The sequence below is a fragment of the Cynocephalus volans genome, chromosome 8, assembly GCF_027409185.1.
Source record: "Cynocephalus volans isolate mCynVol1 chromosome 8, mCynVol1.pri, whole genome shotgun sequence".
NCBI classification, from domain to species: domain Eukaryota; kingdom Metazoa; phylum Chordata; class Mammalia; order Dermoptera; family Cynocephalidae; genus Cynocephalus; species Cynocephalus volans.
Window position 1 is genome coordinate 24,986,138 of NC_084467.1, and position 14,984 is coordinate 25,001,121.

Sequence of the window (14,984 nt, forward strand, 5' to 3'; positions counted from 1 at the left end):
ACCAGGCACACTACCAGTGCCACCACCAACTAGGTAAGGAGCATACCAAAAACATCATCTCCATGTGGGTGGCCCACCACAGCCACCACAATAACCACAGCTGCCGTGAAAGTGGCTAGACACCACAACCACCATGCAGATGGTCTGTCAGCCACTGGAGTGCATTGACACAAAGAGAGTCACCAGCAGAGACCAAAGAAGAGGATGTCTCTCTCCCCAAAGCTCATTCAGAATGACAGAAGAAGCATCTGCTCTACACTAATATTGGGGGACCTGAACACACCTCCCAGCATTGGACAGATCCTCTAGGCAACAAATCAACAGAGTAACCATTACTCTTTCAGAAGAGGAGAAGAAAATTAGGGTAATTTGAGGTGGGGGGGGAGAGGGCAATAGGGAAAGATTGGACAGGGGGCATAAAGAATAAGTACAATTTGCAACAATATATATGCTAGTGATATTGATTTGATCAGCGTAAGTCAATGTTGAATCCCAATAATATGTATAATCAAGTATGGTTCAAAAAATTTTTTTTAATTAAAAAATTTTAAAAAATAAAATCAACTTCCTCTGCTGGGCTCACTGGAACCATTTATTTTATGGAATGGCATGTTGTCCGATTCTAGAATTGCAATACAGCCAATTGAGATCTTTATCTACATTTGCTATAATTTCGTATTTTTGACACTAGAAAGTCAACAAATCAACAAATCAATTCCTGGTTTCTACCATTTACCAATTTCTGTGGTGTAAATACTCTCACTGTGACTGATTTTAAGCTACCAATATGATGTCACCGAACACAGAGTTGGGAAGAGGTGTGCAAAAAGCACATTGTTGTGTCACAGCCCCACTATACTGATACAACAGATGTAGGTAAGAGAATTGATAATAGTAAAATGTAGTAAAATAGTTAGGAACTGAGGAATTTTTAATATTATGTTTGTTTTAATGTAATTTACTTAATTGTAAATGTATACAATTTAATATTTAATCACGACTGTTCAAAAACCAGCTTGCAAAATGACTGAAACTTTAGCAGTTGGCTCTTGCAATCTGGTGTCAGCCAGCTCTAGTGCACTGCTGGACTTGTCCCCAACCAAAAGCATCCCATGGGGCGTTGTCAACAAAAGAGGCCCCATGACTGCAGAGAGTGTTGGTGGAGCCATTTGTCCTGGGTAAGTTCATGCCTTGGAGCAGAGGAAGAACCTTGAAGCAAGAACTTCCTCAAATTTCAAGGCATGACACATTAACACAGCCAGTTTGGCATGGCTATTTTGATTCCTCCACATCAAAATGTGAGGTTGTTTTTTATTATTAAGTGCTCAACAGACATCCCTGGCCCTTGGCCTCAGCTCCTCTCTGCACCCCACTCTGTATCTGAGACTTGCCCCACTCACCACGGTCATTAGTTGCCTGTTTTTACCCCAGGCGTCCAGAGGAGCAGCCCCTATTGTTTGTCAGATTTTTCTAGCCCCATCACAACTTGCTTGTCCACTTTCCCATGGAAAGGACTTTCACTAAGATTGACAGACCGGAAAAACTTTAATTTTAAAAGAATGTAGTGTCTGTTCACCCTTCAAAATTCTACTCACATGTAACCTCCCTTCTGCTTTTTTTTTTTTTTTTAAAGATGACTGGTAAAGGGATCTTATAACCCTTGACTTGGTGTTGTCAGCACCACGCTCTCCCAAGTGAGCTAACCGGCCATCCCTATACAGGGATCCGAACCCGTGGCCTTGGTGTTATCAGCACCACACTCTCCCAAGTGAGCCATGGGCTGGCCCCTAGCACTGAGTGTTTTCTAAATAAATATATCAAATTTAAAAATCTGAATGTGTATTCAATGCCATGTGGCCTCCTGTTATCCGTGGGGGATGATTTTGACCCAGTCCTTCTCTCAAGAAACTCTTCTTGGGGTCCCTTGCACCTCCTTTTAATAGTTAACACATAGTTGCCACTTGGACTCCTGAATCTCAGAGCCAGAGGGGTCCTGAGGCCATTTGGTCTCATCAACTCATTGTGCAGATGGGGAAACTGAGACCCAGGGAAGGGCAGGGACTTGCTTAAGCTCAGGCAGCTCTTTAATGCAATAAAAACAAGTCTCATGCCTCCCAGATTAGGACTCATCCTATTAACTCCCTTCTTAGAGATAGGGAAACTGAGGCCTAGAGAGAAGAAAGTGAACACAAACTCACACAACGAATAAGGTGCAGAACCAGAGTTGGGAATTCTCCTGACCCACCCAAATCTCCTCGGATCCTTCCCCTTCCTCTCCGGCCCTGGAAATGAGGCTCGTGGGTGCCTCCTCCAGGCACCCAGGGCCAAGGGCTCAAGACGGGGCGATCCTGCGGCTCCTCTTCTCGGAGCCTATGGAGGCACGCGCCAGTTTTTCCACCAGGGGGCAGTAAGGAGCCCAGCGAGAAGAGTGGTCAGGCTCCTTGAGCCTCCCCGAACCCTGATTAATCCGCACCTGGGCCAGACGGGAAAACGGAGGCCCTGGAAGAGAGGAACTTGCTGGGGATCACGCTGAGAGCAAGAGACAGAGCTCGCGGCTGGACGTGCTCCTCCACCATCTCTGAGGGCGGGGCTTCTCCTGCCCTTCCGGTCAACAGCCGTCCGCGAAGGTCCTCCTGGGCCAGGCTGTGCTGAGCCAAAGCCCCGGCTGGCGTGGCATTGCACCTCCACCGCGACACTGCCCCGTGCTGAGCCACAACCGCCTCATCCGCGCTCTGCCCAGGCTCCCACCCCCACCGCCCCTGCCTGCCTGCCTGCTCCCCATCTCAGTGCAGATCTTTCCGATTTACCGAACGTGCCACACTCTCTGCTTACCTCCTTTGTCTGCGTGGAGATGAAGAGTGCGGGCCTGGAATTAGACAGACCTGGGCTCCAGTCTCAGACCAGCTGCTCAACCTCAAACCAAATTATGCAATCGGTTTGTGCCTCAGTTTCCTTAACTGTAAGGCAGAGACAATAGTAGCTCTTATCTCACAGGGTTGTTGAGAGGATTAAATGAACTAGCACATAACTTGCGGTCAAGGGCTAGAAAGGAAACCACTGTGGTTAGGAGGGCAGGAATGAAGGGAAAAGAGTGGTAGGAGGTGAGGGGAAGAGCAGACAGACCGAGATGGGCAATATAAAACCCCTCAAGGGGTTTGCAGCTATCCAGCTCTCTTCCCTTGTGCAGGGCAGGGCCAAGCCCTATGTCCATAAACCATGAGAGGTCATTATTTCTCTATCCCCATGCTAGGGCACCCACTTCAGGGGCCACCTCCAACCTCCCACTGGTTGCACTGGTTCTGGGACCCTGATGACTATCTGGGTTCTGGGATGGGGGGAGGGGGCTCAGGGTGGGCTGGGATGGAAGGCCTGGGGCCCAGAGAAGCCTTTGAGCAGGCAAAGGGCAGGACAGGAAGTGCTGACCCCTGAGTCAGAGTCCTGGTGGTGGCAAAGGCACTTTGATTAGGGTCATTAAGATCACCAAGCCTTGATGGACTCACCCCGAGTCAAGCTGTCCCATTGGCCCCCCCCTTGACTTCCTGGCCTGACCTCTCACCACCCCCAATGACAGGAGAGGCTCCTCTGAGGGCACTAATTAGTGCCTCCTCTTCCGGACTCCAGGGATTTCTCCTCGTCTGCAGTCAGGGAAACAGCTCCTTCCAGAGACCAGCCATTGCCTGCCTCCCCCACTTCCCCTCGATCCTGGGGGTTCAGCTGTGGCTGGAACATCCACATTTCCCAGGGCCTCCTGGTCCCGCCCATGGAGCATTCTCACCCACTAGTGCTTTGCTCATGCTGTTCCCTCTATCTGGAATGCCCTTTCAACTTTTGTTTACATTGAAAATTCCTACCTTATTTTTCAAGGTGTAACAGACTACTTCCTTTTGTTCGTTCAATTATTCTTTCTTTCTTTTCATCCATTCATTTATTTCGTTCATAAATTTTGGACATTCCTTTGGCTTCTGCCAGGCACTGGGGACACAAGAGGGGGTAGGACAGACCCTTAGGTGAAGGGGTGTATCATCCTGTGTGAGAGGCAAAAGAACAAGCAGGACATGCCACATTATTGGCAGGACCCGGTGCAGAATGAAAATGCCAAGCCCTCTTGTTCAAAAATGATTATGAATTTCAAAACAGTAACAGCAGAGCACTAAAACTATCCAGGGGCCCCTCCTTACCATAGGGCCCTTCTGCAGAAGTCGCACGCTCCTGAAGCTGGCCCTGTAAACAGTGATTCCATCAGAGATGTGAGATTGGGGGTGAGCCTGGAAGTCATCAGGAGGAGGCAATGTCTGCAATTGCCAAAGCCAGGTGGTGAGAGGTCACACAGCTATTTCTGGAAACTAAGTTGTCCAGACATTGGTGAGAGAAGGGGCCAGGAGCAGTTGGAATCAGACTATGTGGGGCCTTGTGGGCCGGTTAGAGAGCTAGGTCTTTATTCCTCGGCAGTGGGGAGTCATCAAAAGTACTAAGCAAGGGCGTGATCAGATTTTTCTTTTAAAAAGATTATTCTGGCACCAAATAAGCAATACAAATAATAAACATATAAAAAAATACAAATAATAATATATATGAATAATACAAAAAATAAAAATGCATATAAAAAAAGTTCAACCTCACTAGTAATTAAAAAAAATTAAAACAAAAATAGTCAGGATACTGTTGCAAAAAGAAAAGTAAAACAATGTGGGCAAAATGGTGAAAGGGGAAATTTCCCACTAGCAGTAGGCTTATCTGTTGGTACAGCTTTGGTGCCAACATTCTTTGAAAGCCTCAAAAGTGTGCATCCTAAGATGTTTTGGGAAGGATACTTAAGAAACTGTTGCCCGTGGTTGCTTCTAGGGAGGGGGCCTGAAGAAAGGGGAGGGAGAAAAATTTACTTTTCACTATTTACCCTTTGAAATTTTGTGCAGCATGTTTGGATTTTGAATGTGTACCCCTTAACTAAATAATTCCATTCCTATGAACTTTTCCTAAGGAAAGAATCGTAGAGGTGCACAAATCTGAACAAATCTCATTACGCAGTGTTATTTACAATATCAAAACACTGGAAATGACTTTAATCCACACACAGGCTGGAACCCTTGTCCTCAGAGGTGCTGAGTGATGTGTTGGGGTGCTCTGAACAACATGGTAGAGATGGTGCACATTCAAAAGGCATTGATTTTTTTATGATAAGTAATTTAGAACCAAAATTTTATATTACAGTCAACATAGCACTTCATACCACTAGGATGGCTAAAATAAAAAAGACGCTAACAAGTATAGGCAAGGATGTGGAGAAACTGGAACTTTCATACATTACTGGTAGGAACATAAAATGGTATAGAAACTTTGGAAAACAGTTTGGCAGTTCCTCAGCAAGTTACACATAGAGTTACCATATGACCCAGCAATTCAACTCCTAAGTATATACCTAAGAGAAATGAAAACATACGTCCACACAAAAACTTGCTTATGAATGTTCATAGCAGCATTGTTTTTAATAGCCCCAAAGTAAAAGCAACCTGAATACCTAACAACTGATGAACGAATAAACAAAATGTGGTATATATCTATACAATGAAATATTATTTGGGAATAAAAAAGACTGAAATACTGATATATGCTACAACATGGATGAGTCTTGAAAACATTATGTAATAAAAGAAGATAGATGGTCTGGCCAGTTAGCTCAGTTGGTTAGAGCACAACCTTATAACACCAAGGTCACGGGTTCAAATCCCTGTACCAGCCAGCAGACAAAAAAGAAAGAAAGTAAGAAGACAGTCACAAAAGGCCATATAATTGTATGATTCAATTTATATGAAATGTCTTATAAGAATCCATAGAGACAGAAAGTAGATTAGTGGTTGCCAGGGGGTGAGGTCTCATGGACAGTATAATAATAGACAATAAACTAATAAACAAGTGAGGGAATAAGATAGTTTCAAAAAAAGATGAAAAGAAAGAGTGAAAAAAAAGTTTTAGACAGTGATAATGTCATGAAGAAAAGAACGTGATGCGAGAGGGGAGGCTGATTCAGACTGAGTGGTCCCAGGAGTCTTGCCAAGAAGGTGACTTCTGAGTGGAGGACATCCACTGACAGAAAGTACGAAGCCACTCTCAGTGGCTGTTAAGAAAACATTTCAATGGCCAAAGAAAAATCCTTATCATGGAATGTTACATGAAAAAGACAGAATATAAAACTATTTATATAGTGAGAGTCCAGACTGTTTTTAAGAAAGTGTTTAAGTGTTAGAATAGACTAGAATAAGATATATTAAAATATGTTGAGGGTGGAAATCCACAGATGATTTCTTTTTAATTTTTTTTTTTAATTTTTATCGAATTGTAACTGATTATACATATTTTGGGGGTTCTATGTTAAGATATGTTGATCAAATCAATATTACTAGCATATATATTGTTACAAACCGTACTTATTCTTTATGCCCCTTGTCCAATCTCTCCGCATCTCCCCTCCCCCTCCTCCCCCCCCTCTAAGTACCTTACATTTCTTCTCTCCTTCTGAAAGAGTAAGGGTTACTTTGTTGATTTGTTGCCTAGATGATCTGTCCAATGCTGAGAGGTGTGATCAGGTCCCCCAATATTATCATAGAGCAGATGCTTCTTTCACTCTGGAATGGGCTTTGTGGAGAGAGATGCCCTCTTCTTTATCTCTGCTGGTGACTCTCCTTGTGTCAATGCACATCAGTGGCTGGCAGACCATCTGCATGGTGGTTGTGGCGTCTAGCTGCTTTCGTGGCAGCCACGGTTATTGTGGTGGCTGTAGTGGGCCACCTACATGGAGGTGATGTTTTTGGTATGCTCCTTGGTGCTGGTGGTGTGCCTGGTTGTGGGAGCGGGGGTTGGGTCCCTGGATCCAAGCCTCAGGTCTCCGGGTGGGGATTTCTTTTTAATTTTTAAAGATTTTTTTTTTTTTTTTTTTTTTTTTGGTGGCTGGCCAGTACAAGAATCAAACCCTGGAGTGGAGCTTGGTGTTATCAGCACCATGCTCTAACCAAGAGAGCTAACTGGCCAGCCCTTTTTTCATTTTTAAAACATTCCTGTATTTTCCCAATTTTCTTTAATTCGTTTTTTCAGGCTGTGAAAATGCCCTGGCAGATGCAAATCTGGGAGTTGGGATCCTGTGGTGAAACAGACAGATGAGGTCCCTGCTCTCATGGAACAGATATGATTTTATAATTGGGGGAAACAAAACTCAGAGTAAAGGTGCAAATTATTTTTTTAAAAGGTGGATGAAATTGCAAGTGTGCTAAAGAACCAGCTGGAAGCTTGGAGTTAGGAGGCTATTGCAGCAGCTGGGCAAACTGCAGGGTGAGGACGGGGGCTTGTTTGGGAAGGAGCAGGAAGCCAGGGAAAGCCCCTCGACACATACCTGTTGTCTTGTCCTCAGTTTATCTGTTAGACAAGAGGAGGCACAAGAGGTATGTGTGTTTGTTCTCTTTATCAAAATTTTTAATTGACAAAAATGTAGGTATTTATTGTGTACAACATATTTTGAAATATGTGTACATTGTGGAATGGCTAATAGAGCTAATTAACATACATCACCTCACATACTTATCATTTTTACTCTCAGCGATTTTCAAGGATACAATACATTATTAACTATAGTCATCATATTGTACAATAGATTTCTTGAACTTATTCCTCCTGTTTAACTGAAATCTTGTATGCTTTGACCAACGTCTCCTCTATTCCCCTCTGTCCCTACCCCGGCCCTGGTAACCACTGTTTTACTCTCTGCTTCTGGGAGTTCAACTTTTCTAGATTTCACGTATAAGTGAGATCATGTAGTATTTGTCTTTCTGTGCCTGGCCTATTTCACTTAGCATAATGTCCTCCAGGTTCATCCATATTGTTGCAACTGATAGGGTTTCCTTCTTTTAAAAGGCCAAATAGAATTCCATTGTGTATATACATCACATTTTCTTTATCCATTCTTCTGTCAATGGACACTCAGGTTGATTCCGTATCTTGGCTATCTGCAATGAACATGGGAGTGCAGATATCTCTTTGACTTACTGATTTCATTTCCTTTGGGTATATACCCAGAAGTAGGATTGCTGGATCATGTTAGGTCTATTTTTACCTTTTTGAGAAACCTTCATGCTGTTTTCCATAATGTCTGTACTAATTTATATTTCCACTAACAATGTTCAAGGGTTCCCTTTTCTGCACATCCTTGCCAACACTTGTTGCCTTTTTTGTTTTGTTTTTTTGGCAGCTGGCCAGTACAGGGATTGAACTCTGGACCTTGGTGTTGTCAGCACCATGCTCTAACCAGCTGAGCTACCGGCCAGCCCTACACTTGTTGTCTTTTGTCTTGTGTTTTTTAATAACTCCTCATTTCCCTCTGTCCCTGGCCCCTGATCAACACCATTCTGCCTTCTGTCTTTGTGAATTTGACTACTCTTGGTACCTCATACAAGTTTCATACAGATAAGAATCATACAGTTTTTGTCCTTTTGTGTCAGATTGATAGCATAACATTCTCAAGGTTCATACATGTTGTAGCATGTCAGAATCTCCTTCCTTTTTAAGGCTGATTAATATGTTATTGTATGTATATACTTAGATGGTTTTTGAGCTTCATCCAGCTTCGAGGTTGTGGGATTCTCAATGACAGGTCGCTGTCATCCTCAGGGTTGACTGCTGCCTAGTGCGGTGAGTGGGGACCCAGGCCTCAGGGAGATGTTCCTTCCTGCTTGTCATCGGTCACCCCTCTCTGAACCCAGCAGCCCTGGGGAGGGCGTTGGGGAGGATTCCAGGAATGAAAGGCTTTGGCTAAATACCTGCTGCCTTCTCTCTGGGGCTTCAGCAAACAGGTCAGGGCCTGGAGTTGAGCAGGGCGGGGGAGCTAATGATGGCCCGCTGGGGCTTGGTTGTCCAAATGAAATGGGCCTGCTCTGAGGTGTGGCCTGATTACAGGGAGCCCTGTGCTTCCCCTGCCCGGGGTCCAGGCCTGGCCTCACAGCAGCCCCTGCGTGCCCAGCTGTTCGGCAGCAGCTGCAGAGATAGGTGGGGCTGAGGAATTTGGGGTGGCAGCTGCTAAGTGCATTGGCTTTGGGGTCTGGAAGAACAGATACAACTCACGGTGAAGCCAGCGAGTTCTGGTGGTTCTCATCCAGGTGGGAACTAGTTATAACTGTTGCTCCGAGTTTTAATATGCTTACCCTGTGCCAAGCACTGGACATGAATTATCTCATTTAATTATCACGCAGCCCTAGGAGGTTGGTATTGTTGCCCCTGTTTTACAGGTGAGTAAGCTGAGGCTTGGAGAGCCCTGACTGGGCCCACACAGCTGGTAAGTGGCTCAGCTGGAATTGGGCCCTAATTCTGTGCTAAAGTCTGGTTTCTTATCAGCTGGTTCTGTGATTAGGTGGGACTTTCTTCAGTGAGCTTTTTCGTGAGGGCTGGTGAGGGAGGGGTCAAGTGGTAGAGACCCACCAGCCTTCCCTATGTGGACCAGGGCAGCTCCTCTTGTAGCTGCTTAGGGGTTCTGCTTCAAAACATTTGTGAAAGCCACTGTTGTAGTTCAACCTGTTTATTTTAAATATGCAGGAAGTGAGGCCCACAGAGAGACAGGGAGATATCCAGGTTTACTCTGACAGGGTCTGTGGCAGAGCTGGGATTCAAACCCAGGCCCTGCCTCTCAGCCATGTGCTGCTTCTGGTGCCCACCTGGTCTCCTGGATCCTGTATGGGACCTGCACAGGCAAGAGGACACTCTGAGGTCTCACCTCCTAGGTCTACTGGGCCTGGATCCCCTCCTGTAGGGCCTCTACAGGCCTTGGGCCAGTGGTTTTGTATGACTGAAGGAGGGAGATGTAGAGATGGTAGGCAGTGGGTGAAGAGAATAGAACCCAGGCTGGATCTCTGTCCTGGCTCTGCTGCTGACTTGCCGTGTGGCCTGAGCAGCTCCATTCTCTCCAGACCTCGGTTTCCCCATCTGTACAGTGAGGGGATGTTGACAGCTTGGGGCTAAAAGCACTGAGCAGGGGAGGACAAATGGCCCAGATAGGAGGCAATAAATATAAATGCATGAGGAGGAAGGGAGGAGTCGCTGGGTCCCAGGAGGGCCTGGACACCCTGCCTTTGACACATCCACCTCCAGTAAACACCTGAGTGTCAGCCTCCCACACTCTCGCTGCTGGCCAGGGGACGCTGCTTGGCCTGAGCGCGTCCAAGCCTCAGATGACAGAGTTCCTTGTCCCCAAGGCTGCCCTGGGGCTGGTGGCTGCCCTTCCCCAGCCCCAAGACATCCCCCTGGTCCTGGGAAAGGTGTTGGCCTCATGGGGGCTTGGAGGAGGCTGAGCTCCTCACATGGGCACATACATGGCCTGACTCACCCATGTATGCTCATATCCCCGACACATGCACATACGTGCAAACCCACACACACACCCTGCACAGCAGGGCCTCTAAGAGGCTGAGAGAGCAGACCACTTATATTTTTTGAGGCTCCCAGTAAGTTACAAATGAAGAAAGGCCTAAATAGGATGGTCACAATTTGTGGTATGTTTTACATATTTTTATTTAACAAATTAACATTTTTAACACACACATCTGATACAATGCAATTGAGAGAGTCACGAGATAATTATAGGAGTTATAAAAAATATTTTAGTCCACAGTGCTGTGTGGTCTGGCAATAGGATATAACTTTAAAATTGTATGATGAGCATTCTGTTCTTTCCATCTTCTCCATGATTCTCTGGGACTAGATATCCAGCCCACTTTGAATGTATACTTTATTATGAAAAGTTTCAAGAAAGGTCGAAAGAATTGTGCAGCGAACACTCATTTACTCACCGCCTGGAATCTACAATGAACATTTTGCATATTTGCTTTATCCCATATCTATTCCTCTATCCATCTTTCTATCTGTCCATACATCCATCTCTCTATCCAACTCTCTAGCCATCTCTCCATCCATCCATCCAACTATCCATCTCTCTCCCCCTTCCTCCATCCTTTCGTCTCATTTTTTGATGCTTTTTTTTTTTTTTTTTGGTGGCAGGCCATTTTGGGGATCTGAACCCTGGAACTTGGTGTTATAACATGGCACTCTAACCAATTGAGCTAACCGGCCAGCCCCTTTTGATGCATTTTTGCAGCTTATGAATGTGAGCCCTGGGCCAAATGACACTCTTCTCTCCTCCCTCTCTCCCACAGTAACAGGCTCTACTACCCATATGCACACCCATACTCCTACATGCAAAACCCACATCTGCACACACCACATATGATTTACCCATGTTCTCATATTCACACAGGAACACTCCATGCACATATCCACATGTATCCACTTGGCAAACACCACACAACAGCCCCTGCACAGACACATAAAGCCTCCTCCACATGCATGTATGCATTGCCCACATGTGCATTCACAGCAGATCCTTGACATCTGTAAGGGAAGTGGGAAGCATCTGGACAACTTTGGGAATCCTCAGACCCATGACTCTTGTGGAGCCAGTGCCAGGCCCTGGCTCTGCCCCCCATCTCTGGCAGGTGCCAGGGGCTCCCCAGCAGTTCCCCACCTACATGTCCCACCTTTTCCACTTCACCACAGTCATCTCTCTCACCCACTAGCCACTTCCCACAAAGGAAACAATTCCTTTTACAGTGTTACTGTGTGTGGGGTAATGTGGACAAAGCCACCAGACCATCCTCCCCATGCGTACAGGGATGGTTCAGCTTGTTCACATGGCACCTCCAGCCTCTGGACCACAGCAGGCCCTCTCTAAATGTTGGTTGAAAAAAAGGCACAAAAGTGGCACTGAGGTGCATACACTGGGCAGCCACAGGGACACCCCTGTCACACACGGTTACATCCATGCACACACAACACCCTAGGCATGTGCCCATGCTCAAACATGCATCATCCTGTGCCTGCACACGTGTGAACATGTGCTGTGTGCACACACCTGCCTGCCTTTCTCTATACCTTCCAGATAGAGTCACTTCCAGAACCTGGGTCCTCTTCCAAGGCCTTGGGCACCTATGACCATTGTGGGCTCATCTGCTGGAGTGTGAGGTCCAGATGTGGCCCAATTGACCATGAGCTCAGGGCTCCTGGCTTGGCCATGAACATCTGGGCAGCAGGGTTAAGAGCACCTGTTCTGGAATTCCATCCTTCCAAGAAAACCTGGGTTCTTTCCTTGCTTTGCACATAATCACTGCATGTTCCACATATGATTTATGTACAAGTTACTTAACTTCTTGGAGCATCAATTTCCTTATCTGCCAAATGGGGAAAATAGTTCCTACCTTAAATGAATGCATCTTACAGCAGATGCTTTCAGCAGGGTGCCTGGCATGTTGTAAGCACTTAAAAATGGTTCTGCTGTGGATCTTATTACTGTTGTTTCTTCATTCTTTGCCCCAAACTCTCATGCACCCCTTGGGAAGAAAGGCATTCTCAGCTGGGGGATGTGTATGTGGACAGTGGGTGGATGGTGCCTATGTAAACACCTCTCCCCAGATGCTCCCCCAATCCCAAGCTCTCATTATCCTACATGCATATTCATAAGGACGACCTCAGCTCTGCTCCATAAATGGTTCAGAAACAGGAAGTGGAGGTCAATGTAGAGAGCAAGGCCGAGGGGACAGGAGGCACAAAGCCAGAGCACATCTGAGTCCTCATGGATGGGAGGATGGTGAGACGGGATGGGGCGAGAATGGATTGGGAGATATTGTGGAGTACAGGGGGTTTGGGCAGGGCTTTGTTCTTATACTGCAGATTTGAAAATTGAGATCAGATTAGAGAACCCTTGCGGTGAGTGTCCTAAGAAGCCAGAGTCTGCTTCTTTTCGGAACTGGAGACTCGAGCATCTGTCTGAGCTAGGTGATGGGCTCAAGGGGATGGACCAAATGACCTCTGCATGTTTCTCTCAGTGGACATAGTTTACATGGCTTTGGGTGGAAGAGCTGAATCCTGAATCCCAGCCCTCCAGTGAGGCTCAGAGGTTGGGTGACTTGCCAAGGTCACACAGCTGCTGACTATGATCTTGCTTTTGGGGTGTGAAAGACAGATTTGTTCTGCCCTATGCAGGAGGTTAAAGACTGGGAGAAAGGTTGACAGGCTGCGCAGGATACCAAGAAATGAAGCTGCTTTATCTAGTTCCTCATTTCATCTCCTCCATAGTCCGCTGAGATAGCCGAAGCAAAAACGATTATCTCCATTTTACAGGTGAGAAGCACCAGGCTGAGAAAGGATGAGTCGCCAGGACAGAGCTACACTGTGAGTCATCTGAAGAGTGCATGAGCCCCTCCGTGTAGGGTGATGAGGGGGATATAAGAGCCCAGCTACTCTTGGTCTTAGGCAGGAGTGAGGCCAGGACAATGGAAGCATATTGCCCTGCTCTGGAAAATTCCAACCTAAAACAGAGGGGCTGCCTCTACACTTTCAGTCATTTTAATCCCTCACTCCTTTTGAATAACTGCCCATTTCTTAGAAGACTTTCTCAGATGCTCCCAATGGCTCTGTTAAACAAAATAATCAACCCTATTTCAGGGGAGGGGATGGACGTTCAGGGAGTGAAGTGCTCCTCCACCCCAACCCCAGGACAGCATGGGACATGGGAGGCTGTAACAGAATAGGAATCCTGGGCATTGCTCCTTTTGGCCTTGGGGCTTTCTACTATTCCAGGTCAGGGAAAGGGAGAGTTTGCGGGATGGAAAATTTGGTCCTTGGGGCAGAAGTGTCAAAGGGAGCTGACCCTCGGATGGCAGACTGGGAGTAGGGCTCACTTCACAGTGCTGGGTGTCACTTGAGGCACAGAGGATTGCCGGGTAGAAGGGAACTGTGTAGTGGCTGGTTTTGGATCAGACTGAGTCACAGCAGAATGAGGAAATTGGGCTTGTGGTGAAAGTTCAGACATTCATTCAGCAAGCATTTTACTGTCCTACTGTGTGTCAAGCCCTGTGCCCCGGAGGGATCAGTCAGAAATGAATCAAACAGTCCTTGGGTGGCTCAAAGTCTCCTAAGTGACTTGGACTAGGGAAGGATTGAAATATGACTGCACAGAAAAAGAGGCAGACTGGATATTGTCACATTCACTTTCTAAGAGAGGCAGTAAGATATCAACCACAGCCTTTGGGGTCTGAGGTCAAGGCCAGACTGGGTGGCCTTACAGCTCTTCTCCTTCTGAGTCTGTTCCAAGCTTCCAGCTCTGCCCCTTCCAGAGTATATTGTGGCCTTGAGCAACAATAACAACAAACACCATAATCACAGCAAGGATTTATTCAGTGCTCTGTTTATATATAGCACATCGGTTTACTACTTTGTGCCTCAGTTTCCTCATCTGTAAATTGGGGTGGGGTGTGGACTTAATCTACTTCTTAGGGGTGTTGTGGGGCTTGAATGGTACCACATGGGTGAAAGAGTCTGGCACATGTTTATGCTTTGTGGTAACCAGTTATTTGTGCGGCCATAAGGAGGCTCACGTTGTTCTGGTAACAGAAGGGATGTGGGACAATATTTGTTTCTAATAGTGCCAAGCAGTGGGTTGGGAGTGGTGGAGGCGGTTCTCTTCACTGAGAAGATATGGGATATGAGCAAGGCTTCAGAGGAAAGAAAGGTGGATGAGGACAAGGATCTTGAAGAGGAGGCCATCATGTGGGCAAAAGTGTAGGAGGGAAAGTGTAGGGTGTGTTTGTGGAACAATCCTGGCGCAGTTAATGGCTAAGCCTGGCGCCCTGTGAATCACCCAAGGATGCAGTCAGGCCGGATCTTTGGTCCTGAGGCCAGCTGCAAGGCATGCCAGCTTCCGTCCCTAACATTAACCTGTCTAGAGTTGGTCAAGGAAAGAGTGCTGGAGGGTAAACCCAGAAAAATGACAGAGCCCTGCTTCCGGGTCAGTCACACCTACCTCTCGGAGGGCACTCTGCCAGGAATGTGACCCACCCACCCATCTGACCTCCTTAGCTAAGGGCCAGGGTTTGGGCATCCCTAGGGAGCCATGAGCCCAC